The 26,776-nt window shown below is 38.1% G+C and overlaps 1 protein-coding gene across 3 annotated transcripts in view; it reads right to left on the bottom strand.

Moving 5' to 3' along the window:
* LOC131437982 (ubiquitin-like modifier-activating enzyme ATG7) overlaps positions 1-26,776 on the bottom strand; it is a 205,978-nt gene that overhangs the window by 98,009 nt on the left and 81,193 nt on the right. The window contains exon 1 of one of the 3 annotated variants that reach the window (XM_058607703.1): positions 25,328-25,477. The exons of the other annotated variants lie outside the window; for them this stretch is intronic. The gene's annotated coding sequence lies outside the window, so the exon portion shown is untranslated. Of the gene's footprint in view, positions 1-25,327; positions 25,478-26,776 lie in introns of those variants that run through there. 3 annotated transcript variants of the gene reach the window in all.

Below are 26,776 nucleotides of genomic sequence, written 5' to 3'. Positions count from 1 at the left end.
CAATTATTTGTGATTTTTCAGAAAAATTTTCATTTGTGCTTCAGGATGCTGTTCAAAGCCACTATTGGAGCAATGATCAAGCAACCATTCATCCGTTTAAAAATTTATTCTAGAGAATCAGAAGAACTTAAACATTTAAGTTTCATTGTGATTTCAGAAGTGCTTAAACACGATACCATCGCGGTTCAAGTGTTTATTTCACACTTAATGTCATTTTTAAAAGACAAAATTCAAATTAAAAAAGGCGAGTGGGTAATGTCAGAGTGGGATGTCGTGAATACGAAAACAACTGGCATGTTCCTTAACACTTCCGAATATCAATTAGTTGATCAATTGTATGAATTATGAGAACATTCCCCTTTTTCACATTTTTCGCAAAAACAAAGAAGGCTTCACTTGATCTCGATTACTGTGAATTTCACACAGCGAAAAGTGCACAAATCTAATCAAACTGTTCTAGATTTGCACTAAACTGAGGATATTTACCTTCGATTTGCGAGCAAGAAATCCTAATAGTTCTTTAGAAAACTCTCCACCGTTGTCCTCTTTTCGTTGATTTTTCAGAAATGCAAACGACTAGCAGCTATGACGTAATCGCTCTTGTCGGAAGCGAAACTAGCTTTGCAAACGACACACAATACATCTGCTCGCAGTGACGATAGAATCTAAACTGATCCAATTTTTATTAAGAGGTTTCTTTTTACGTGATTTCGTTTGTAGCTTTTTCACTAATGGACGGTCCTAACGGTTATAAAAATATCCGCATACAGAATTTTAATGTCGATTATTTCATTTCGGATTTGCATTTCATTGAAAGAAACTATCAGGATGCTGTACGGGATTCATTCATGCCTTTCAGAAGGACCAAATTGTGGAACTCATTACGATATAAATCACTGTTCGGAACATTTTTCTCGAACGAAGTTGAAAAATTTCGATTCTATTGGTAGTTAGATTATATAAATCCTTTCACAGATTACTGAACTATGAGCTTTAAAAATACGAGAAAGCCAAACGCGCCTTATGAATAATTCTCTTTCATATTCGTTTATACCAAACATTCAAGAAAAGTTTAATTTTGAATTATTCGAGATTATGTCACACAACTGAAAATTTTATCATAAAATTGTGATCATATTTCCGATGGCATGTAGCAAAAATTATGTCGATTTGTTAGATATAACAAGAGATGTTCACGATCAAAAACTTATCACTCTCTCAAACGGTAAATTTTCAAAAGGCACCCCATAGTAAAGTAAGTCGTATTCACGACAAAAGCAATATTTATGTCTGACGGAGCTGGCTCGCAGTACAAAAACACAAAAAATTTTGCAAGTCTCTGTAAATTTAAATCAATGTATAACATTGATGCTGAGTGGCATTTTTGCCACTTCTCATGGTAAAGGATCATGAGATGCACTCGGGGTAATTTAAAGCGAATGGCACGACGTAAAAGCTTGGCTAAACTACATGAACACCCAATCACAACTGAAAAACAATTATATGAATGGGCAGAGCAGAGAAGTTGAGATGCATTCACGACCATGTCTTCTTGTTACGTGTCACAAGAAGAATATGAACGGGGTGAGACCGAGTGAAGTAGTGTTTATAAGGATACCAGAATGATTTCAGGCACACAGAAATACCATTCTTTCGTTCCGATTTCAGAAACCACAATCGTCACAAGACTGTATACGAATGACGATGCACGTAGTACTCATACAATTTTCAAAAACTTAAAATTTTAAATATAATTAAGAATTATTCATGTACATGTAATAATTGTAGTTATAGCAAGCAAATGAACAATTCATGGAAACACTACTCCACTCGTTCACACCCCATAATGAAAAATTTTGTCCCCATAAAAAATGAAAAATTTTCTGAAAAATCACAAATAATTACAATTTCTTCTGTCTTTAAATTAGATTTTCCTTTTTTAAGAAAATCGGATTGCTGATTTTTAATAAAATCATGAGTCACAAGTTTTTCTAATTTTTTGCAAAAATATGCTGCAAATTCTTCTACTGGTTTGACAAATTTCTCTGGATCACATCTGTCAGTAGAAACCCATTGTTCAAAACATATCTCAGTCAAATCACGTTCCTCGAAATTGTCTAAAACGCTTCTCTCCAGATCTTGTGTCGCTGGACAACTTTTGCATTCACGGAAGTAGTAAAGCTTGCTTCATTTAGAATTGGAACAAACTTTTGCTCATATTGTGGTGCTCCTGGTGGACGGATTTGGAAGTTCTTGGCGCCCACGTGTCGGTAATTTTGTCAGCTTCATGTACGATTTTTGACATTCCGCAAATCGACTGTACTTTGGAAACAATCAACATGGAAGCCGAAAGAAGGGAAAAAATTGTGCACAGTTATTTGGAAAATCCATTGTGGTCTGCATCTAGGCTAGCTAAACAGCTTAAATTGCCCAGAAATACCATATGGCGCGTTATCACACGGTATAAGAAAACGTTGACGTGAGGAGAACTCGACACCGGGAAGGAATCATGTCGTATCGAGCTAGCAAACAGCCAAATCACACCATGAAACAGAATAGTGTGGTAGAAATTCGTGCTCGGAAACTATATGACCAGGTGCTGATCAAGTTCGACGGGTGTCTTCTGATTAACGATGAAAGGCTGACTTCGGGCAAATCCCAGGTCAAAAATTTTACTTGGCAACGGCTCGGGGGGATGTTTCAGCCAAATTTAAATTGGTTTTTGCCGACAAATTTGCAAGAAAATTTATGATTTGCAGCTGTGGCAAAAAAACGAAAGTTTTCGTTACAAATAAGACAATGACATCGGAACTATACCAAAAAGAGTGTCTCCAAAAACGAATTTTGCGGTTCATTCGATCCCACGACCATCCCGTAATGTTTTGGCCAGATTTGGCAAGCTGTCCTTACAGCAAAGTCGTTCAAGAATGGAATGCAGAGAACGGGGCCCAGTTTGCTCCGAAAAACCTTAACCCACCCAACTTCCCCCAGGTACGCTCTATTGAGAAATACTGGGCAATCATGAAGAGGAGACTCAAGGCAAAGGTAAAAGTTGTCAAAGACATCAATCAAATGACGACCTGGTGGAATAAGATAGCTAAAACGATGGACGAAGAAGGTGTGCGCCGCCTAATGAGCCGTGGTACAGAAAAAAATTAAGAATTCCTTCGAAACCGTGACAAATAATTCTATCCGTATTTTTTCTTAAAAGTATGAAGAAAACGCTACATTTGTATAAAAAAAGATCTTGAATTCAATAATAAATAACTGAAATACAGGCAATTGTCTTTGTTCCAATTCTATCTGAAGCAAGCTTTAGGATCTTTTAGATGAGTCATATAATAGCTTTTTAAAACAATAATTCTTATCATCATACTTGAAATATTTTTCAACAGCATGTATCATTAATAAAACATTCTCATGGATTGTTTATTTATTTATTTCGTCAAGCAAATGTAGACTACATATAAATGGTTTACAATGTTTACTTAGATACTACGCATAATTTCTACGACTAAGCTGTAATTTCATTTCATTTTTGGACATACAAAGGTCAAGATGTTCGCAATATTGATTGTAGTGGCGCATTATACGATTGATTGGGCTATATTTTGCATAATTTGTTGTAGTGTTTCTTTCTAAAAATAATTTCCAGGTTCGTAATTGACGGCTAGGTGTATAAAAATTTATTCGCAATGATAAAGAAGGTGATTGAATGCGGTGAGAAATAATGTCGCTGAAAAAATACAGCATTGCAAGGTCGCGGCGTTCTTTAAGTGTTTGAATATTGATGAGCATGCAGCGTGCTTCATATGATGGTAGGCGAAATGCTGTCCAGTTTAATTTACGAAGTGCATATAAAAGAAATTGTTTTTGAATAGATTCGATGCGTTCTTCGTGAATAATATTATATGGATTCCATACTAGGGCTGCAATATTCCAAAATAGGTCTGACATATGTACTGTATAATATTTTAATTGTGTATGGGTCCTGAAAGTTATGACTGAAGCGTTTAATCAAGCCCAGTATGCTATTTGCTTTATTGATTATAGTATTGTAATGTTCCACAAAAGTGAGCTTGGAGTCTAAGATTACTCCTAAATCTCTTACAATTTTACATTTTTCTACAAGTTGATTTCCTAGATGTATGTTTGTGGATATAGTTTCATTTTTCCTACTTAAAGTTATTGAGTTACATTTTTTACATTGAGTTGGAGTAGACTTTTGCAGCACCAAATGTGGAATAGATTGATTTCGTTCTGGAATATTACAGTGTCGTTGATATTTTTTATTTCCATGAAGAGTTTCATGTCGTCTGCATATATAAGCACTTTCAGATTTTTTCGTATGAAGGAAATGTCGTTTATATGTAAAATGAAAAGGAGAGGCCCTAAGTGAGAACCCTGAGGTACGCCAGAAGTTACATTATTTGATTCAGACAGAATATTTTGGAAGCGGACTACCTGTACACGATTCGTTAAGTATGATTTGAGCCATTCCAGAAGAGTATGTTTTATGCCATATTTTTGTAGTTTGTGTAGAAGTAATGGTATGTCAATACGGTCGAAGGCTTTGCTAAAGTCAGTTTCTACGTAGTTTCCGGCGTCCATTGCATTCAGAATGAATGTCATAAATTCTAAGAGATTTGTTGTAGTTGAGCGGCCTTTAAAAAAGCCATGTTGTTTGATTATTATTACATTTTTAAGTTGATGAAAAAGTTTTTCGTTTACAATTTTTTCAAATAATTTTGGAATGCATGAGATAATGGCTATTCCACGCTAGTTCCGAATGTTAAATTTGGCACCAGATTTTATTATTGGTACAAGAAAGGAAGATTTACATGCTTTAGGAAAAGTACATTTATTAAGTGATAGGTTAAAAAGTAGTTGTAGTGGTAGTGTAAGTTCTTCAGCAAGATTTTTTAAAAATATTGGTGGTATACTGTCAGGTCCAGGCCCTTTTGAGGCGTCTAAGTTTTTCAGTGCTGTCGAAATGTCATGTTCTGATAGATAGTTTCAGGAATCAGAACAAATTGGCTCAAATGGCACGTTCCCCTTGATATTTGGAGATTTGTGCCTTGACAAATGTTCTGATAGATAGTTTACAGAGATGGAGTTGGAAAATGCAGGTATAAAAGAAAAGTATTCACGGTCACGGTCAGTTTCTGAATAAGATGTATATACTTCTTGAAAAAAATTTGCAAATTGATTGCAGATTTCTGTACTATTTTTCCCTACATGTTCGTCGAAGTGCATTTGAGTTGGAAAATTGTTGCTTTTTAGTTTGGTTTTTGTGTAGTTAAAAAGTTCTTAGGACAAGTCTTTATTTCGTTTTCAATTTTGCGGTTATATTCTTCTTGTGCTGTGTTAGTGGCTGTTTTGAGTTGATTGCATAGGTAATTTTGAAGATGAGCATCACTATTTTCTTGTTTGTAAGTTTAGTGTGCTTTTTGTTTCCTATTTTTCAAATGTTTTAGTTGTGAATTGAACCATACAGGTAATTTGCTGTTCAGAATTTTTTTTTCTTCTTTTCATAGGCAAAGTTTCGGCTAATATTTTGTTTATTATGTGATAGAATTTGTTTACTTCAACGTCGACATTTCCTTCTGTACTCAGTATGTTCCGCCAATTTATTATCCTTAGTCTACACTTGACTTCTTCAAAGTCAATTTTATTGTATTCCGGCATTTTTTCATATTCCAAGTCGTAGGGAAGGGATGCATTGTGTGTAAATAATGAATATTCAATTGCGGTGTGAAATGCTTCATTTTTTCACAATGGCAGGTTTGATGCATTCACACAAAAGTCTTCTGTGCAATTTGTGAAAAGAAGGTCTAAATATGCGTTTTGTTGATTTTTTACGGAGTTTACTTGATGTAGGCAATGTTTCGTTTTCTCCTACGACTGGAAGTAAGGTTGATTCATTTTCAATGTCAGAAATGAAGTCCGCATTACGTTGATTGAAGTCGCCAAAAATATAAAGCTTTACTTCAGGTTCCATATTCGAAATAATTGTGTCTAAAGATTGAAAGAATAATTCAAAAGAGAATTTGTTCGCATTTTCGGATGGGAAGTAGACAGAGCAGTAAATATGTTCTTCTCCCAACATTGAGACTTTGACCCATACATGCTCAAATTCTTTATATTTAGGAGTAATAATTTCTTCAGAAGTAAAGCAAGAGGTAATGGCTATGAGGACTCCACCTCCAGATTTTTTCTGACAGAGAGATAAATTTCAGTCGTGCCGAAATACGTTAAAATTATTTCCAAATACTTCTTCGCTTCTTACACTTTCGATGTAATCGCTGTTGAAATATTGAAGCACCTCGTTTTCTATCGTTTCGTTCCTGCTGCGTCCCGTTTGATTCTTGGCTTTTTTCGTCCGTTGATTCTCTTCCCTCCGACACAATGTATTTGTTCGCCTTGAACATTCTCCCTTGACCACGAGTTTGGCAAGACTGACAACAAACTCACTTTTCCATTCCTAGTGCAATCAGGCTTAGCAAACTGCTCTATCATCCCTACAACTTCCTGGACGCCATTTTTGTACGATGAACGGTTTCCGAATTACAACGAGAACTTGATCATTTGCATGCACCCGTAAACTGTTTTAGCTGGGATAGCCATCAATCTGTAGGTTTTAATAACAGCTTTAAAATAAAAATTATCAAAAAAAAATCGAAAGCTGATTTTTTTAATTTATTTTTTCGGATTATTTAGTAATTATTGAGAAAAAAAATCAAATTTTTTTTTCAGTGTATATTATTTTTAGAGTGCCCAATTGATTCCCTACAACTTCTTCCCGAACGCCATTTTTGTACATTTAACGGTTTCCGAGTTACAACTATTCGAAGAAGACAATTTTTGTGAAATGCAAAAATATATACGCCCTTTTTAAAAATCAGTCGTGAGTCGGATTGACCTCTCCATCGGTTCAAAACTTATGGTTTGCCATACTGAAGCCATGTGCAAAGTTTCATCCAAATCGGAGAAGGTCGAGTCTGATGATCTGCTAAGCATTTCTGGAATTGCTCAGCAGTGAATTTTCATAAATTTTCAACGAAGATATAATCATTTGAAAATACCGTTCCGTCTATTTTTGATGCTTGGTAGTCGGAATGTTAAGGAATGGAAACCTGTTCAAGTGCGAACCAGTCGGATGCAGGTTGTTGTTAAAAATTCACTGCTCGGAAAGTATTATTCTTTCCACTCTAAAACCAAGATTAAGTCAAACCGCTTAAGCTACTTTTTTAACTTAAAACAGAAAAAAATTATTCATAAATTTAAATTATTTTTAGATTTAATTTTAATTGTTCATTAACTTTTTTCATTGCATAAATAATTTGGTTGTTTATTGGTACCACTGAGACCCGTACCCAGGATTTTATTTCGGGAGGGGCGAGTTAACTTCACAAGTTCCGGAAGCACAGGAGATATTGCTTGGCCTATTTCACGAACTTGTATTCAAATGAAAGGTGTTATTAATCCATACGATTTATTAATTTATTTACTTTTCTCAAATTCATCTAAAAATAAAAGGTCTAAATCACGCAGAAAAATGGAACATGTTTAGAATAGCAAAACTGTTAGAATATTTTTAAATTCGATTTATGATAATTTCTAGTTAGGCTATGATTGTTTTGAACTAATTTCTCCCTTCAATATCAATAATTACCTCTGTTTGATTTGAATACAAATTTCGGTCATGTCAAATGAAAAAAAAATTGTTCCGGTTGCTTTTATTGTGGAAATAAACTAATTATTTATTACATGTCAACCAAAGTTGAGTTGAAGTTATCGGCAATGTTTATAGTGATTAAATCTTGCTATTTGGTTCAACTTATCTAGGATCTCATTCAGTTGATGATTCAACTAGATTTTGTCGTGAATACGACTTACTTTACTATGGGGCGACATTTTAAAATTAGCCATATCGAACAATGGGCAGAACTTAATCGTGAATATCTCGACTTGTATTAATGGCAGCAACATAATTCTTTCACTTTTTCATCAAAAATATGATCAGGAATTTAAGATAATATTTTGAACAGTGTGAGATAACCACAAACAACTCACAAATTAGGTTTTCTCAAAATTTGAAAACAACGCGGAAAACTTGGTCATTCGCCGAGGAGGTATAGTGTTGGGAGGGGAGTTTTGGGATGAGTGGGGTGGGATTTATAATTACATTTCATTTGATATTTCTTTATTTCTTTTGGAGCAGGGAAAAGCCCGATGGAGATGAAATTTGGCAATCTGTCTCTCTCTCCAGCAGGCATAAAACCTCCTCATCATTTGTATCATTTGTATATCAGATTACAATGATCCAACAGATACATCTGGGCTTAACACTAACAATTAAAACTAAATCTATAACCCTATCTAAAACTAGTTGATGACACTAAACATTGCAGGGCAGTAATAGCGCTCTTGCTTAAAAGGTGAGAGAAGAAAAAAGTGGGTAGGTAAATGTTATATAAGGGTTGGTGAGGGGGTGGGGTGGTAAGCGAGTGGGCTAACGACGGTGTTAGAATCGGCATGTAGATCTAATTAGTGACCAAAAAGATGGTGAAAGACAGAGAAAACGACGGGGTTAGAATCGGCATGAAGATCTGGTTAGTGAACGAAAAACGGAAGGTGAATGACAAAGAAAAAGTAGAATGGACGACCGAGTTAATTTAGACGAGCGAATCTAGTTAGTTTCCAGTGGAGGTTGTGAAGAGGCGGAGTGGGAAAGATCACAATAATCCAGCAGATACCATGTCATATACTTATTACTGATAATTAAAACTATCCCTATTGCTAACCTCAATACTCAAGAAGTAGAGAAGTAATTCAGAAACGATTTTTTCACGGTGTTGTGAGATAGGTTAAAATCGAACAAGTGAGAACATCGATTAAATAGACGACACATACTAGAAAACGGTTCGTTATAGCCGTAATTAATGCGAGCAGATTGAATTCTGAGAAATGGATGAGATCGGAGATTGCGAAAATTAATAGCTAGGTTCAGTTTATGTAACAATTCGGGGCAATCAGTTTGAGATTGTAACAAATCCGCCACGAAAATAGCTCTACAGATGTCTCGACGTACGGATAACAAGTCTAAATCCATAAGTTTACAGCGCTCACTATAGCTGGGAAGGTTGTTGGGATCCCTCCAAGGAAGACTGCGAAGGGCAAACCGAATAAATTTATGCTGAATAGCTTCTATGCGTTGGATGTCGAGTTGATAATAGGGAGCCCAGACGACTGCATATATATAGCGATATAGTTACATTGTATTGGATATAATTTTAATTTCGTTTGCCTTTCTTTGTTTTTCCTTGTGGATGATCCTCAAAGTTTTTCGTCCGGGGGTCGACTCTGTTAAGTAAGTGACCTGCAGGTGTCGTCCTTGGAGCGTTCACTGTGGAGATAGGGTTCCCCCGTGCTGCTTGGTTGTAATTCTGGCTGATAGGTGCCGTTGTCCGGTACCTTTTTAGGGAGAGAAGTTTTCCACTATAGCTGCTTAGTTTTGCCTCGAGCTGGTCGGTGTTGGCCAAGTTGTGTGCGATTTGCTTGGTTGCAATGTTGTGTGCTTTCTTTTTAAAGGGAATATAAATGTTGACGAGTTGGATTGGGTTTCCTGCGGCGACATGATGGGAGTTGCAGCAGTGAGCGATAGCGCATTTTTGTGGTGCTATGGAGAATCCGACGGAGTTCGCCCATTGGCCGATTTTTTGACTGCGGTTTATAATTTTCTGTGAATAAAGTTCAGGTTCTTTCCGATTGAGACGATGATTATGTCGTCGGCGTAGACCAGTATGTGAAGCTTGCTTATTATGCTCCGGAATAGTGGGTTCATTGCAATTAGGAAAAGTGTAACCGATACTGCTGAACCTTATGGTACTCCATTAAATTCGTTGAAAATAGATGAATGGGTTCCTCCTATGGTAACCCGAAATTGGCGGTTTTGAAGATAGTTACTGAGAAATGCACCTATGTTGCCGGTGATTCCTTCTTTTTGTAATGTGCGTAATACACCATCTCGCCATACTGTGTTATAGGCTTTAGCTATGTCTAAGATAGCTACGTCAGCGTGTAGGTTTCGGTCTATTGCATCCCGTAAAATCTGTCCCAGGGTTCCCAAGTGGGTTCCTGTTCCGTAACCTTGCCGGAAGGCGAATTGTCGCTGATCGAGCAGTTGGTTGGTTTCTAAGAAGGCTGACAGGCGGCGGTTTACCATTCTTTCCATGATTTTCCCGACACATGGGAGGAGACTGATTGGCGGAAGTCTTTGACGGTTCTGCTTCCTTCGCATTTCTTGGGGATGGGAACTACTAAGGCGCTTTTCCAATAGTCGGGTAGTTCACCTTGCTCCCATATTGTGTTGTAGCATTTGAGTAGCGCTTTTTTAGCATCCGGTGGGAGGTGCTGTATGAGTGGGTAACTAATGCCATCGCTTCCGGCTGATTTCCCATGTGCTGAGGTTAGTGCATGTTAGAGTTCGGATCCTGAGAAAGGTAGGTTAAACTGTTACCCGGTGTCTGGAGGAAACGTTATTATGTTGAGTTCCAATTTAGTTTTCTTGGTTAGGAAGGACGGATGTAGGGCGTTATTGGCTGATAGTGAGGCGAAGTAGTTGCCCATTTCCTCTGCCATTGTTGTGGGGTTTGTTGTGGTGGTGCCATTGGTGTTGAGGGCGAAGCCGGTGTGCCGACGTTTGCATTGAGGGCGTTTACCCTTCTCCAGAGTTCGGTTGTGTTGGAGTCCGGCGAGATTCCTTCTAGGAATCGAGACCAGCTTGCCTGTTTTGCTTCCAGGATTGCTTTCGTGGCCTCGTTTCTTTTAATTCTGAACGTCTGCTCCTTGTCTTGTCTAGTTGGGTGATTTACCCCGGTCTTTTGTAGTGCTGTTCTGGGTATTGATTCTTGAGCGACTTCATGCATTATTATGCCGAGCCCTGTAGCGGTGTACTCCCGATCGGAATCTATGTGCATAGATACGAGACGCTCGTACTCGGACCAGTCGGCTCGTTCCGTAATCCATTGTGGTCGTCGTGTCGTGTCGGGTGGACGTTGGTTGTGGAAAATGGGATGGGGAAATAATCGCTGTTAGCTAAATCGTCAAGAGCCTCCCAAGAGCATAATCTGGCGATTGAGGATGATGCTATGGAGATGTCAATTGCTGATGTTGAGTTCCCGCGGATGAACGTGGTTCTCCCGTCGTTTAATGTTACTTCGTTATGGTCTTCGATAATTTCCATTAATTGGTTCCCTCGCTGGTTGTTTTCGCGTGATCCCCAACTATCGTGGTGGGCGTTGAAGTCCCCCAGGATGAGAAAGGTGCCGGGAATTTGCTCTATTAGCTTGCGTAGTTGGTGGTTTAAGTTGGGGATGTTTTGTGGCAGGTATATCGAGACCCCAGTTATTTTAATAGGTTACATGATCTGTAGCGACGGCGATCAGATCTGTTTGTAGGTGGGTGGTGGTGGAAGGGATGTCCTTTCGGGCTCCGAGTCCAACTGTTTGGTAGATATTCTCTCCGGTCTTGGCTTCCCAGGTGTAATTATGTCCGAGCCATGCAGTGGGGTCAGAAGAGTTAGGTAGATGTGTTTCTTGTAAGGCCAAGCATAAAGGGTTATAATTGCTGATTATTATTTGTAGGTCGCCTAACGAGTTTTGCAGCCCATTAATGTTACATTGCAATGCAAGTGTTGTTCGATTTTTGTCATTTCTCCGTGTTGGATTGTTGTTGGTGGTGCTTTGTAGGTTGGGAATATTTGATTGACTGGCCATCTACTTTTGTTTTTGATGTCGCTACTTAGTCGGAGACTTCGGCGTCTTCGATGACGACTTCTTCGACGATTTCCGTTGCCATTTGTTCATGTTCCGTTGTCATTGCTTCTTCTTCGGGTTCTGACAGTAGGGATAGATCTAGGTAGTTGGTGGTCTGTCTTTTTGATACCGGTGAGGATGTAGGAGATTTATTGATTGGTGCTTGATTTCTTTTTGGGGGTTTGTCAGATTCTCTTTTGATGGGGGTTATTCCGGATAGATTAAGCTTTTCGGTATTGTTCTTGGCTTTGTCAGACTTGGAGCTGGAGGGCCGGTTGGATCTGGGTGGTTTGTTGGTGTGGGAATGAACATTGGAGAGTCGATCATTTTTTTCGATTGAGTTTTGGATTCCTCCCAGGTGGGCCATGAGTTTTTCGTTCTGCTGTTTTACGGCTTGAATTTCGGTTTTTGTGTTGGATTTTTGGACTGTTGCCAGATGAGCCATTATTTTTTCGATCTGTTGTTTTATGGCTCAAATTTCGACTTTTAGATTTTCTAAATCTTTTCTGGCGATTAACTGGTTGACGGATGTGGTATGATTTCAATTGGGTAGTCCTGCCCGAGGCTTCTTTGTCGAATAAGTTTCTGATAGGCATTAAGGGAGGATGTTCTTATGACATATTGGGTCCCCCTGGCTTCCTTCGTTGCTTTGACTACTTTGGTGGGGTCCATCCCCAGTGTTCGTTTAAGGACATGATTGATGAAGAAAGGGTTCTGTGGAAGGCTTCGGTTGTTTCCGTTAGAGTCGCGCATTAACGCGGTTTAACAGGGCGTCGCGCATTAACAGGGTTTGAGTATCAATTTCGTCCCCGCTCTGCATAAAGCGGGGGAGTGAGCTACTTGGTAGTGGGGGGTCATCGGGAAGAGGGGGATCCGGCTCTTTCATTTTACTTATTACTCACCGCCCTACTTCGGCTTGCTGGGTGAATTTACGCTCGTCGATTTCGGTGCAGCCACACGCGCTTACCTGGTTAGCGCTTGCTCTTTGTTTCGGTAATTTTACACTTAAGTTGCTTTGCTTCCTGCGCAAGTCTCGATTAGCACAAATCGTTCTTTTCTGCACTGATAAATCACTAGGCCGCGCTGGGTGAATTACCACAGCACAGCAGAAAGCACTTAGGGTGAAATACACGTTCAGGACCGACAGGAAAACGCGACCAGTCAGAACGAGTGTTGGACACGATATGAGATAGATATTGTTTTGAACTAATTTCTCTCTTCAATATCAATATTCTCTGATTGATTTGAATAAAAATTTTGGTCATGTCAAATAAAAAATATATAAATAAAGTATATCGCATCCCACGAGACCTGTTACTTGCTCGCCATCATTGTTTAGCTTTTGTGCTTTTTTACACAATATCAAAACACAATAAGTGCGACTTTGATTCCTGTTTTGGTTCTTCTGGCTCACGCAGTCAGAAAATCTGCTGTGAATTCTGTGCTAAATGGTTTCATCACAAGTGCGTGAATCTTAGTAATTCAGCAGTTAAAGCTCTTCGCGACTGGCCTGGAGTATGTTGGCTCTGCAGTCGTTGCCGTGTAGTGGATAATCGTTCATCATCATGTACTGAACAAATCGATCTGATTTTGCAACGCACTACCTCAACGCTTAAACTCGTCGGCTCAGTCATGGATACTCTGCAATGGTTCTGTAAAGTATATTCTTTATCTTTCTCTCGACCGACCTGCTCGCAGTTCCCAAACAATGATAGCGCTGGTCCCTTCAAGGACCGTATCGATGAACTGCACTTCGACATGAGCAACAGATTCGACTCAATAATTGATGCAACCAATAAACGCCCTCGAACTAGCAGCATTAGTAGAACATCTCTAACGCAACCTGATAAAATACCGAAAGTCGACGTTCCTGTAACCAGTGCACCTACAACGCATACTATAGTTCCTGTCATTTTAGGCGAAACCAGCTCTAATCACTTCTCTGTTGCCACTCCAGCTACTAGTGATACTTTGGTTGAACAGCGGCAAAATCATCTCTCAATTGCAATGTCTTGTCGAAACAACATTTACTGCACCTACTGCTGAACCAAACTTAAATACCTGTATCACCACGACCGCCACCACTACAATTACATTTACTTCTTCCGCTGCCTCCACCACCGTCACCGCCGGAACTGACACATCCTTACCATCAGTTTCGCATCAAATTCCTGTCTTGTCTTCTGACCAAGAACAGCCGATCTACAATCCGCATTATCATCAACAACTCACTGTTCCATTCATCAACTCGACCGACAATGCTTCAATGCCACCACCTATTGCTGCGACAAACTCACTGCTGTTGCCTAATATTGCTGCCAGCCCTGCTGATTCATATATACCAACAATATCCACCGTCGCTGCCAACACCGCCAATTCAGCACACTATCTTGCAAGCAGTTCTAATTCGTTCAACCGCACCTTGTCTGCCCAGCCCATGCAGACTATCGGTAATCCTACAGTGAGTCACCCTTTTGCATCGTGTAGCAGTAACCAAAGCATGGCTGATGTTGATATGCGCATCACCAATGCTACTGAATCAGCAAGAACGTCACGTCAGGTGCTAATCCACTTTTAGACATGCCTGCCAATACACGTTTTACATCTACCAATACAATAATTCCACATAGACACAATAGTAGTTACATTAGTAATCAAACTACAAACCAGATAGCTAAGCTCCAAGTGGCTCCTCCTGTTCAAAAATCATTTGACGCAGGCAACTGGTATTATATTAGTAGATTTTTGCCAAGTGAATCTGTAGAAAACATTTCCAACTATATACAAGCTAGACTCAACTGTAATACTGATTTGATCAAGTGTATCAAACTCGTACGTCAGAATCAGGATCTACCGTTATCTTTCGTCTCATTCAAAATATGCGTTCCAATTAACTTCGAAACAACTATCACATCATCTGATTTCTGGCCCAACGGTGTGACAATAGCTCCTTTTTTAGAGCACAATCTCAGACAGCTGCCAAACAGATTATATTCACCCCGTCTCCCACCTCGTCGAATGCCAGACAATCAATCCAATCGCCCGTATGCGCAATCACCCCGAGTTCTCACAGTCCGTCAGTCTCAGCCTCGCCCCCCCCCCCCCGTGCGACACCCGTCTGTTCCAGTCTGTTCCCGATATCCCACTTCAAGGATGATCCAGACCACTCTAGTTTAGCAATCTATTATCAGAACGTAGGGGGAATTAACACTTGCCTGAATGATTATCATCTTGCCTGTTCTGATGAAGCCTATGATCTATATGTGTTCACTGAAAGCTGGCTAAACAGTAACACTCTTTCGAGTCAAATTTTCGGGAATTCCTATTTAGTCTATAGACAGGACCGTAGCGACTCGAATAGCACCAAAAAAATTGGTGGTGGAGTACTCATTGCTTGTCGATCAAAATATAAATCACGTCTCATCTCTCTATCGAATTGTGCTAGCGTAGAACAGATTTGGATTGCTCTCGCTCTCAATCATTATACTCTTTACATTTGTGTACTTTATTTTCCGCCTGATCGTGTTAATGACATAGAATTGATTGAACAGCATTTGAGCTCATTATCGCAAATCAACGATCGAATGGATTTTAACGACAAAGTTATGATGTTGGGCGATTATAATTTTCCTGGTTTAAGATGGATCCGTGGTTCATCTAACTATCTGTACCCAGACACTGCTTGCTCATCCAAAACACCATCTTCCGTGATGCTTCTTGATGCATACAATATAGCGGGCTTAGTTCAACTAAATGAGTGCCACAACACAAACAATCGCATGCTTGATCTTTGCTTCGCTAGCCAGGAGCTTTCAAGCATTTGTACGATTTCACTTGCCCCTTCTGCGCTTGTAAGAAGTAGTCAACATCACCCTCCTCTTCATCTGTCCTTAGTTGAAGTGTCGCCTATCGTTTTCAACAGTATGTCAGATGAGACCTTTTATGATTATAAAAATGGAGACTATGAAACAATGAATAGATTTCTTATTGAACTGGACTGGAAACTTTTACTTTGCAATAAGGACTGTAATTCTGCTGTCACAATTTGGTCTGAGATCGTCTCTTACGCAATAAATAAGTTAATTCCCAAGAAGGTTTGTCGTGCATCAACGAATCCACCTTGGTCCAACTCTACATTAAAATACTACAAGTCAACCAAAAGGACAGCACTCAGGAAATTCTCAAAACGCCCCTCCGTTCAACTTAGGAACTATTATCTGTACTACAACACTCGGTACAAACGTTTGAACAAAGCGCTATACCATGCACATCTACGCCGAATTCAAAATAATCTGAAAATTAAACCGAAAAACTTTCGGAACCATGTCAATACTCAACGGAAAGAAACTGGATTGCCAAACCAGATGTCATTTGATGGAATAGAAGCTACCACTACTTTTGACATTTGTGAACTATTTCGCAAACACTTCAGCAGTGTCTTTTCCGCAGAAATTTTGAGTAGCCATCAGGATCTTGAAGCAGCAAGCAACGTACCTATACGTCCTTCTATTGGTTCACATCCTATAATAACTACCACAATCATAAAATCCGCATGTACTCAATTAAAATCATCATATAGTGCCGGACCTGATGGTATAGCTTCCCTAGTGCTAAAAAAATGCTCCGAGAGCCTTCTCGTACCATTATCAATAATGTTCAATACCTCTCTACGTACCGGAGTATTCCCCGATCCGTGGAAAAAATCATTTATCTTTCCTGTGTTCAAAAAAGGCGACAAGCGACAAATATCTAACTACAGAGGAACAGCTGCGCTGTGTGCAGTTTCTAAGTTATTCGAAATAATCGTTCTCGACTTCATCACTTATAACTGCTCTAACTATATTTCTTCAACTCAGCACGGTTTTATGCCTAAACGATCTACATCTTCAAATCTAGTGTCTTACACATCATTTATCATCCAGTCATTACAAGCGCGACTACAGGTCGACGCTATATACACGGATTTCTCAGCTGCTTTTGACAAAATAAATCATCAAATAGCCGTTGCTAAATTAGCAAGGCTTGGATTCAATGACGCACTTTTGGCCTGGTTTCAGTCTTACCTAACAAATCGTGACATGGCAGTAAAAATTGGTACCTGTATTACCACGCCTTTCCAAGTGAGCTCCGGTGTACCTCAAGGCAGTCATCTCGGACCCTTCATATTTCTACTTTATTTGAACGATCTAAACTTATCGCTGAAATGCCTAAAACTATCTTTCGCCGACGATTTTAAACTGTTCCAGCTCATCAGAGATTCTGAAGACACTGTATTCTTGCAGAGAGAGTTGGATAATTTTACTATGTGGTGTGACGTGAATAGGATGTTATTGAACGCAACCAAATGCGTCGTTATCTCATTCTCTCGTAAACGCTCAACAATTATATCCAACTATACTATCGCTCAAACAGTTATTAAGCGGGAATCCGTAGTCAAAGACCTAGGCGTTCTCTTGGATTGTAAACTAAGTTTCAAGGAACACATGGAATACATTATCTCAAAAGCTTCTAAAATGCTTGGATTCGTATTCCGCGTAACTAAGCACTTCACTGATATATACTGTTTAAAAGCGCTGTATTGCACTTTGGTCCGATCTACTCTCGAGTACGCTGCCGTTGTTTGGGCACCGTACTATCAAAACGGCATCCAGCGTATTGAATCTATCCAACGCAACTTCGTTCGCTTTGCACTTCGTCGTCTTCCTTGGAACGACCCTCATAACCTTCCCAGCTACCAGGACCGTTGTAAGCTAATTGATCTTGACCTGCTATCCGTTCGCCGTGATGTCTCGAAAGCAGTTTTTGTTTCTGATTTAATATTATCACGAATTGATTTTCCAGATCTGTTACAAAAATTGAATTTCAACATCCATCAACGCAGTCTTCGATACCAGCCATTTCTGAGGTTACCTCGTGCTAGAACAAATTATGCATATAACGAACCTTTCCTCAGCATGTGTCGCCTTTTCAATCGCTGTTCAGATGTTTTCGATTTCCACTTGTCGCGTACTACTGCAAAAAAACGTTTCCGGAATACTCTCTCTAGTTAGCTTTAATTCTATTTACGATCTCAGAGACAGGCACAGTTAGAGTTTTCATGTTACTTTTCCCGGCTCCAAACAAACAAACAAACGATTGTTTCGTAATCACTTGTCAGATTAGCCTTACGGTCAGTATTTGTTTTGTAACCGACAATATTGTTTTTTCGTTCAACCCCCACTTCGTCTCTCCACCATCTTCATTGGACACTAACTAGATTTGCTCGCAGAAATTAACCCGGTCGTCCCTTTCTCTTTTTCTTTGTCTATCACCATGCTTTCTTCGATCACTAATTAGATCTACATGCCGATTCTAACATCGTCGTTTTCTTTTCCTTCCACCACCTTTTTAGTCACTAATTAGATCTACATGCCGATTCTAACATCGTCGTTAGTCCACGCTCCTTTACCACCTCCTCCACCAACCCTGGTACTCCATTCGCCTACCCACTTTTTTCTTCTCTCTCACCTTTTAAAAAAGAGCACTATTACTGCCATCCAATGCTTGGTGTCATCAACTAGTTATAGGATTATAGATTAAGTTTTCATTGTTAGTTTTTATTGTTAGTTCTAATTGTTAGTGTTAAGTCCAAATGTATCTGTTGGATCATTGTAATCTGTTGATACTGATGAGGAGGTTTTATGCCTGCTGGAGAGAGAGATTGCTAAATTTCATCTCCATCGGGCTTTTCCCTGCTCCCAAATAAATAAATAAAATAAATAAATAAAAAAAACTTGTTTTAATTATAATACTATGGTATTCTATTTAAAATGTTTCCCTTCGATTTTTGAAAGAAACCAAGGGATTATTTGTGCATTAATTAGTATAACATGAAGAATGAAACAGTGCTTCAACCGGTGTTGAACAGTCGTTCGCACCGCACGCGAATAACTCTTGGCTCCAAGAAATTTTTTCTGGCTACCTAGAGTTTCATTGATTCAAGGCTTCAGTCTTTTTCAAAGCTACCTGAGTCACTAATAGTCTTTTTCAAGACTAAAAAATAATTAGCCTTTTTTAAGGCTAACCATTAAAAGAATTGTTCTTCGAACTAATCAATCTGTTTTATATTTTTCTATAGGGTTTTTTATTTGTAAATTAAAACATTCAACCGTTTTGTTTGGTTGTTCAAATGCAATTGTTTTATTCAAAGTTTTCAAACTTAAGCTACCCTACTGCCTGTTCTATGATGTACATAAAGGTGGGAGGAGCCAGTTGCCATCATTTCGTTAAATAAATTGTTAGTGGGAGAGAGGAGAAAGAGAGAGTATCGATTGGTGCATCCATGCAAAGAAGGCGATTGAACCTATAGCGCATTACGCAAGGGAAAGAAATGTGGCCTAGGCAGATAGTGTGGGAAGCTTGCTTAACACTCCTAATACCAAGCCTAAGAAAGTTACGCGAAGCACCAAGCCTAAAAAAAAGTTGGAACGGTAACTTTGAGCTATTATAGCTCAGTTGTTACTTGACCAATTTCGATCAATTTTGCAAACTCGAATTTTGTGAAGTTTGTAGATTATTTTAAGTATATCCGTTAGATATCATCCTCCCCTGCACATTGTACTTGAATCAAATCAAACGTTGGATAACTGTAAAGTTTCTCAAACCGTCAGATACAATTTTAAAAGAGCCGACTACAACAGTATTGTTGCATTTCTTTCAAACGTGGACTGGACTGAAATTCTTGACAATGATGATATAAATTTTGCAGCGCAAATCTTTTCCAACGTTCTTATTTATGCAATTGACCAATATGTGCCAAAGCAAATCAGCCAGCTCTCCAGACAAGCACCGTGGCAATCCGCTGAGTTACGAAAATTAAAATGTTTGAAAAGAACAGCTCTAAGGAAATATTCCAAGAAAGGTGGTTTTTTGCTCAGGCAAAACTATTTGGAAATAAATAAAGTTTATAAAAAAACAGCCAAACGATGTTATGCCAACTATTTGCGAAGTGTGCAGAGGAAATTAAAATCTAACCCTAAGTCGTTCTGGAAGCACGTTAATGAGCAAAGGAAAGAGCCAGATCTTCCTTCGTCTATGTACTACAACGATCAACCGACTTCTAGCTTGCAAGAAATCTGCGACATGTTTATGAAGAAATTCTCTGGGGTTTTTTCTAGAGATAATTTATCAACGGATCAAATCTCCCAGGCAGCACGGAACGTTCCTGTTTTGAGTCAATCGTTGAATTTCATCAATGTTGATATTAGCTCTGTCCAAAAGGCTATCGTTAAAATGAAGTCTTCATATTCTCCTGGACCCGATGGCATCCCCGCTGTCGTCTTGAAGAAATGTTCCAGCAGTATTGCAACACCCTTATGTCAACTGTTTCAACAATCACTCACGACTGGAGTATTTCCTGTTGTTTGGAAATCCTCTTATATGTTCCCAGTGCACAAAAAAGGAGACAGGAATAATATCGACAACTATCGCGGCATTACCTTACTTAGTGCAATTCCTAAGCTGTTCGAACTGGTTTTTCTGGAACCCATTTTCAATCACTGTAAGCAGTATATCGTAGAAATTCAGCACGGATTCATGCCGAAACGCTCAACTGCTACTAATCTATTAAGCTTTACGACGTTTATAACAGATGCTATGTCAAACGGTTTTCAAACAGATGTTTTATATACGGACCTCTCCGCTGCTTTTGACAAAATAAATCACGCTATTACTATCGCCAAACTGGACCGACTGGGTTTCGGTTCCTGTATTCTTCAGTGGACTGAATCGTACCTCTGCAATCGACGATTGGCGGTTAAGATCGGTGATGATCTATCTGATGATTTTTTTGCTTTTTCTGGCATTCCACAAGGTAGTCATCTCGGATCACTGATTTTCCTCCTGTACTTCAATGACGTGAACTTTTTACTGAGTGTCCCACGATTATCATTTGCCGACGACCTTAAGTTATTCAAAATTATTAAGACAACTGAAGATGCCATTTCCCTCCAGAGTCAACTAGAAATTTTTTCGGAGTGGTGCGAGATTAATCGAATGACATTAAATATCAGTAAATGCTCGATCATCACGTTCACACGGAAAAGAACACCTATACGTTTCGACTATTGTCTCCGAGGATCTACGATAGATAGAGTCACATGTGCCAAGGATCTTGGGGTTTTTCTTGACGAACAACTGAACTACAAGCAACATATCTCGTACATTGTTGAAAAAGCTTCACGTTGCCTGGGATTTGTAATGAGAACTGCTAAGCACTTCACAGATATCTACTGTTTGAAGTCTCTCTACTGCTCGCTTGTACGTTCAACGCTCGAATATTGTTCGGCGGTATGGAACCCGCTTTACCATAATGGGAATATCAGAATCGAATCAATACAGCGTAGATTTGTTCGTTTCGCTCTTCGCCAGTTACCATGGAATAATCCTCATCAGTTGCCGAGTTATGAAAGCCGCGGACTGCTTATCGGACTCGATACACTGAAGGTGCGACGTGATCTGTCCCGTGCATTGCTAATCGCCGACGTTTTGTTGAACAATGTCGATTGTTCAGCACTTCTTTGTCAAATAAACATAAATGTTCGCGCACGAGCTCTTCGCAACAACAACCTCCTCAGAATGCCTTTACGCCGCACTAATTATGGAATCAATGGCGCCATCATTGGATTGCAACGTTCTTTCAATGCTGTTTCGACGGGTTTCGATTTCCATGTCCCGCGCAGTCGAATTAAAACTAGTTTTTTAAATATACTTAGAAATAATCATTAGGACCATATTTTGTCTGTTGATTATGTATATTAGTAAAATAAAATAAAAAAATATCATTATTGACGATCGTTTAGGAAAAACTAATGAGAATCTGATTTTTCCCGTTCCAAGTTGTTTTTCATGCTCAAAATGTGCCCTATCTGCATTCATGCGGCACCTGCATCGTGTATCGGATATTGAGAACTTCAACTTAACCGAGTCATAACTTTGTTGTTAGGCAACCGATCTTTAAAATTTGTTCACTATTGGAAAGGTACTACTTCCAGAAATAAAATGCACTGAAAAAAAACGAAAAATAGTGTTGTCTACCCAAAGTTATAATGAAAACTGTAGATAGATGACCTAAGAAAAGGTTAGACTTTTTACAATGATCGTAAATATCTCGAAATTCAAAGCGATGACCTATATATTTTTACACATTATTCGATTGCTAGTAATACCAGCTACAATTTTCGCTCAACTAGGGTAACAGATATATTTTGGCCACTTCATATATTTTGGCCCACCTAACAAACTATATGGATTCAATCGAACTTAGGTAACCCATGTTGCATCAGTTTGAAGCTAATCACATTAAATTACCTATTGCGGAAGGATTTTTCAAAGATATTAAAACATTTTGTATTTACAAATACAGAGAATTTCTATTATCGAGAAAATGTTGCCAAACAAAATCAAATCAAAACTTTTAAATTTTATGATATATATTTTCTTATTATTTTAGTTGGAAATTATGAACAAAATTTACAAACAAACTGAAACTTGGATTTCACAGAAAATTTTAAAAATTTTGGTAAATAACCTAAAATTCTAGAAATAGTTATACTTTTGTATTGGACAAAAGATCTAAACAATTTTTATGCACAACCCAAACGCAATTGATAACTACTATTATATTGCATTGCACAGTGGTCCGGATCCACAATTTAGGGGGACAAAAACATTTGTGGCTCAACCTTATACTTTAGAGCTATGATGTCTTTAAAACAAGTGATCAGTGAAGATAAGCCATATGTCGATGTACATGGTATATGGGTGGCTCTTATTATTAAGGTGATCCAAAACTTATTTTCCAGATGTGTTGAGATAGAGGACTGCATTCTTCGGCAATTGTAGATACAAGATTGTATATCGAGCAGCTTTGCTGAGGACACCATAGTAGTCTGTCATCTGCAACAGTTTTAGTGTTACAGCTATTTTTAAAGAGCAACTTAGGGTGTTCTTCAAAAAATCAGATTTTTTGCTTTGAATGCTAATATTTTTCTCTTTTCGTATTAGGGGCTATCAATTAATACGTTACGCCGCAAGGGGGAGGGGGGTGTTTCACGAAACGTGACCTTTTGTGACCAGAGAAAGGGGGAGGGTGGAATGTGACGTCCAATATTTTCAATGAGCGCATTTTTGAAATACCTAATAATACCTTATGATCAAAAAAGAACCGGAGTTTTCATTTTAGAATTTCCGCGCTTGTCCAATCGGTAAACTTTTATTCTCTCAACGTTGGCAACACTTTTATACACATTCTGTCAAATTTTGACGCATATCGTACGATTAGTTTTTGTTTGGCGTCTATGCAAAGAAGTTGAAAAATTTTCGGGTGGCGATTTTTATAATGGATGAAAATTTAGAACAACGTGCGTGTATCAAATTTTGTGTTGGAAATGGATTTAAGTGTTCCGAAACGTTGAAAATGTTAGAAAAGGCCTTTGGTGAATCGTGTCTAGGAAAAACACAGGCATATGAGTGGTATAAACGCTTCAAAGGTGGTCGTAAGCTTGTACGATCATGATGAGATTCCTGGCCGCCCAACAAAATCTGTTACTGAACATTGAAACGGCGAAGCAAATCGTGTTGCAAAATCGTTCTGTACCGATTAGAGAGATTGCTGTGTTGTTGGGCATCTCTTATGGATCAGCCGAACACATTTTAACTGATGTTTTAGGTTTGAAACGCGTCGCTTCTCGGCTGGTGCCAAAAAAGCTGAACACCACGATAATGCGCCGGCTCACACAGCGTTGGTTGTGTCGCAGTTTTTGGCCAAAAACTCAACCAATATCATCAACCAAGCACCGTACTCTCCAGATATGGTCCCGTGTGACTTTTTCCTCTTCCCCAGACTCAAATTGCCATTGCGGGGAACGCGTTTTGAGACTATAGAGACCATAAAAGAGAATTCGCTGCGTGAACTAAAGGCCATACCTTCGGCGGCCTATAAAACTTGTATGGAAAATTGGATCAAGCGTTGGCATGCATGTATGGCCGCAGGAGAAGAGTACTTTGAAGGCGATAATAAAGAAATTTATTAAAAATTGAAATTTTGCGTTTTTAATAAAATTCCGGTCCTTTTTTATCATAAGGTATTACTGCTTTGCCCTATTTCCAGAAAAAATCTCCCCAATAAACGTTTGCATTCTATAGGAAAACGTGTATTTGTTGATGTAAAAGCTTCTTCTTGAAAATTCGGAAATCAATGATGCAGGAAATCATTTCTGTTGTGATCAGCAAAATTGCACGGAGAGGCAAGTAAACGAGTGAAATTAATAAATTTTGTCTAATATGAGTAAAGAAAGATGCCTTCAAACGGTTTAACTTAAGTTATGCACTGACAATTTGAGTCAATGTATATGAGTTTTGATGCACCAATTGCTTGGAATTATGGATTTTTTAACTTTCGGAAATCTTATGATAGGTAGTGAGCAGATGTGGAATATAAACCACATAAAGAATAAAATAATTTCAAAAAGTTTGTTTGGTCGGTCGCATCGAAGTTTCATTTTCTTGACGTATACATAAGTTTTTATTCGCCGTGGCCGAAATTTCATGCTTCTTGATGAATTTAAAATTCATTCAGCAAAACCATGTTCGCGGAGTCATATCAATAAAACCAGCAAATAATATTAACATATATGCTGTGATTATCAATAATTATAATGATAAGAAAAACTTGTTCAATCATAAAGCATGTCATGCAGCTGAAAATTTTATCCTCTTTAGCTTGAATATCATACACAGAAGTAACAGCCCGGGTTGAAGTGATTTGCAAACCAATAATTGAAACCTAACATCTCAATGGTAGAAAAGAACATTATTTAGTTTGAAAAAAATCATCTGGTATGGTAGAAAATAACATTATTTAGTTTGAAAAAAATCATTAGTAGGTCTGCATGAGAAAATAGCAACAAAATATAAAATTCTGCCATTGTAACATCAAAGCAAGAGCAAAATATTTATAGAAGACGAATTTTTCAGTAATTGGATTTTCTAGCATTGAGAATAGTATATCATAGGAATTTCTCTTATCTGATTCTGATGCAGTTTATTCAATGGTATTCCATTTAAAAAAGGAACCACTGGATCAATTGTACTTAATGAAATTGGCATACCTCATCAATAACGAAATAAGATATAATAACAAATCTTGATGCTAAATATATATTGTCTAATCTATCAAGAAGATTCCTTCAATGAAATATCAAGAAAATATGAAGTAATGCTATGACAGCACAGGAACATTAAGACAAAATATGTTGGTAAAATATGTTGTTATTTTGATTTTTGTTCACTATTCACATCAACCCTGGAGCAGAGCTGCTAAATGTCACTATCAACGAGCAACTTTGCACGACAAAGATTGGAAAGTTTATGTCACTGGACTGCTGTCAATCAGGCTTTACCAATCATCATATATTGAGTGTCTGAGAGCCGATCTGTCATAACTTAAATTCTCTTGATATTATACTCACCAGGACGCTCATTGATTGCCGATGCGATTGATATTATATTCATTTCTCCTGTCACTGCTTGATTACGATGTGACTAAATATTAATCAAGCAGCATAAACATTGAATTAAATTCATGTACACCAATAAACTCCGAAATTCGCTGACTTTTTACAAAGAACAGTTAACTTAATCAATTTATGTTTATGTTAGTACTCTCATGGATTTTTTTTACTTCAACAGGGAATAGGAGAATGAGAGAGAGAACAAAATGCGTCACCTGTATTTGACTGAGTATACTTCTTCTTGGTCATTGAACTATCGAGTATCTCATTTGACAGACACTTTGACCGTACCGATTACAGTTAATTGATGATTTTAGTCAGTCTGTCAAGGTCATTTGACATGACTGACAATTTGCAGCTCTGCTCCTAGGATTCCTTCTCTCCAATTATGTACCGATAAAAATAACTAAATCGATCATCTTTTAATCTGCACTGAAGAAATTACCGAAAAAAGCAGGAATATTTCGCAATAATCGAAAGAGAAAGTAAACAAAGAGAATCTCTTATTGTTACATTAGTCGTTTGGAACATTTTATACAGTTTTTCTGTTTTGACAATTTCTAGCTATTGTTCGTTTCTAAAGTTGGCAACGTGATAGAGTATGTATGGATAAAAGCGTCACAGTGACCACTGTGACGCAAGTGCGAACGAGGGATTTTTGAGTGAGTTCTATTTTCTTGCAATATTTCAAATTAAATATTGTAGGCGACAAAATTTAATTTCGTGTATTATTTTTTTTGTGAAAGAATTTATCACGTTGGTGGAGTTTGTTGGATCAGTGAACTGATGCTGTATTTAATAATGAAAGTAAAATCGATTGAAGGCTCGGGATTTATTCTGGGTGATGATCAAAATAAATCCTAAGTCTTCGATCGAATTTACTTTTCATATTAAATACAGCATCAGTTTTCTAAACCAACCAACACCTCCAACGTGATAACTTGTTACACAAAAAAAAATCACGATATTAATTTTTTTCCGTCGAGAATATTTCATTTGAAATATAGCAAGAAAATAACTCACTCAAATATCCCTCGTTCACACTTGCATCACAGTGGTCACTGTGACGCTTTTATCCATACATACTCTATCACGTTGCCAACTTTAGAAACGAACAATAACTAGAAATTGTCAAAACAAAAAATTGTATTGCCGAGAGGTTAATTCGATACTTCTGTGTAGAGATGGGAAACTTATCGATATTTATCGATAATATCGATATTGCCACGATATCGACGACATCGATAATTCAGAGCATTGACGAAAAATATCGATATTCGATATTGCAACCATGGAGTTAAGTAAAATTATAATTTCATATTATTACTTCGCTCGTGTAGTTTTTATCTAATATTAGATATTTAGGCTATATTCAAAAATACGTTAATAAAATTTTACCTAAAATCA

This window comes from Malaya genurostris, chromosome 3 (genome assembly GCF_030247185.1).
Source record: "Malaya genurostris strain Urasoe2022 chromosome 3, Malgen_1.1, whole genome shotgun sequence".
NCBI lineage: Eukaryota > Metazoa > Arthropoda > Insecta > Diptera > Culicidae > Malaya > Malaya genurostris.
This window is presented reverse-complemented; position numbering and strand designations above follow the sequence as displayed.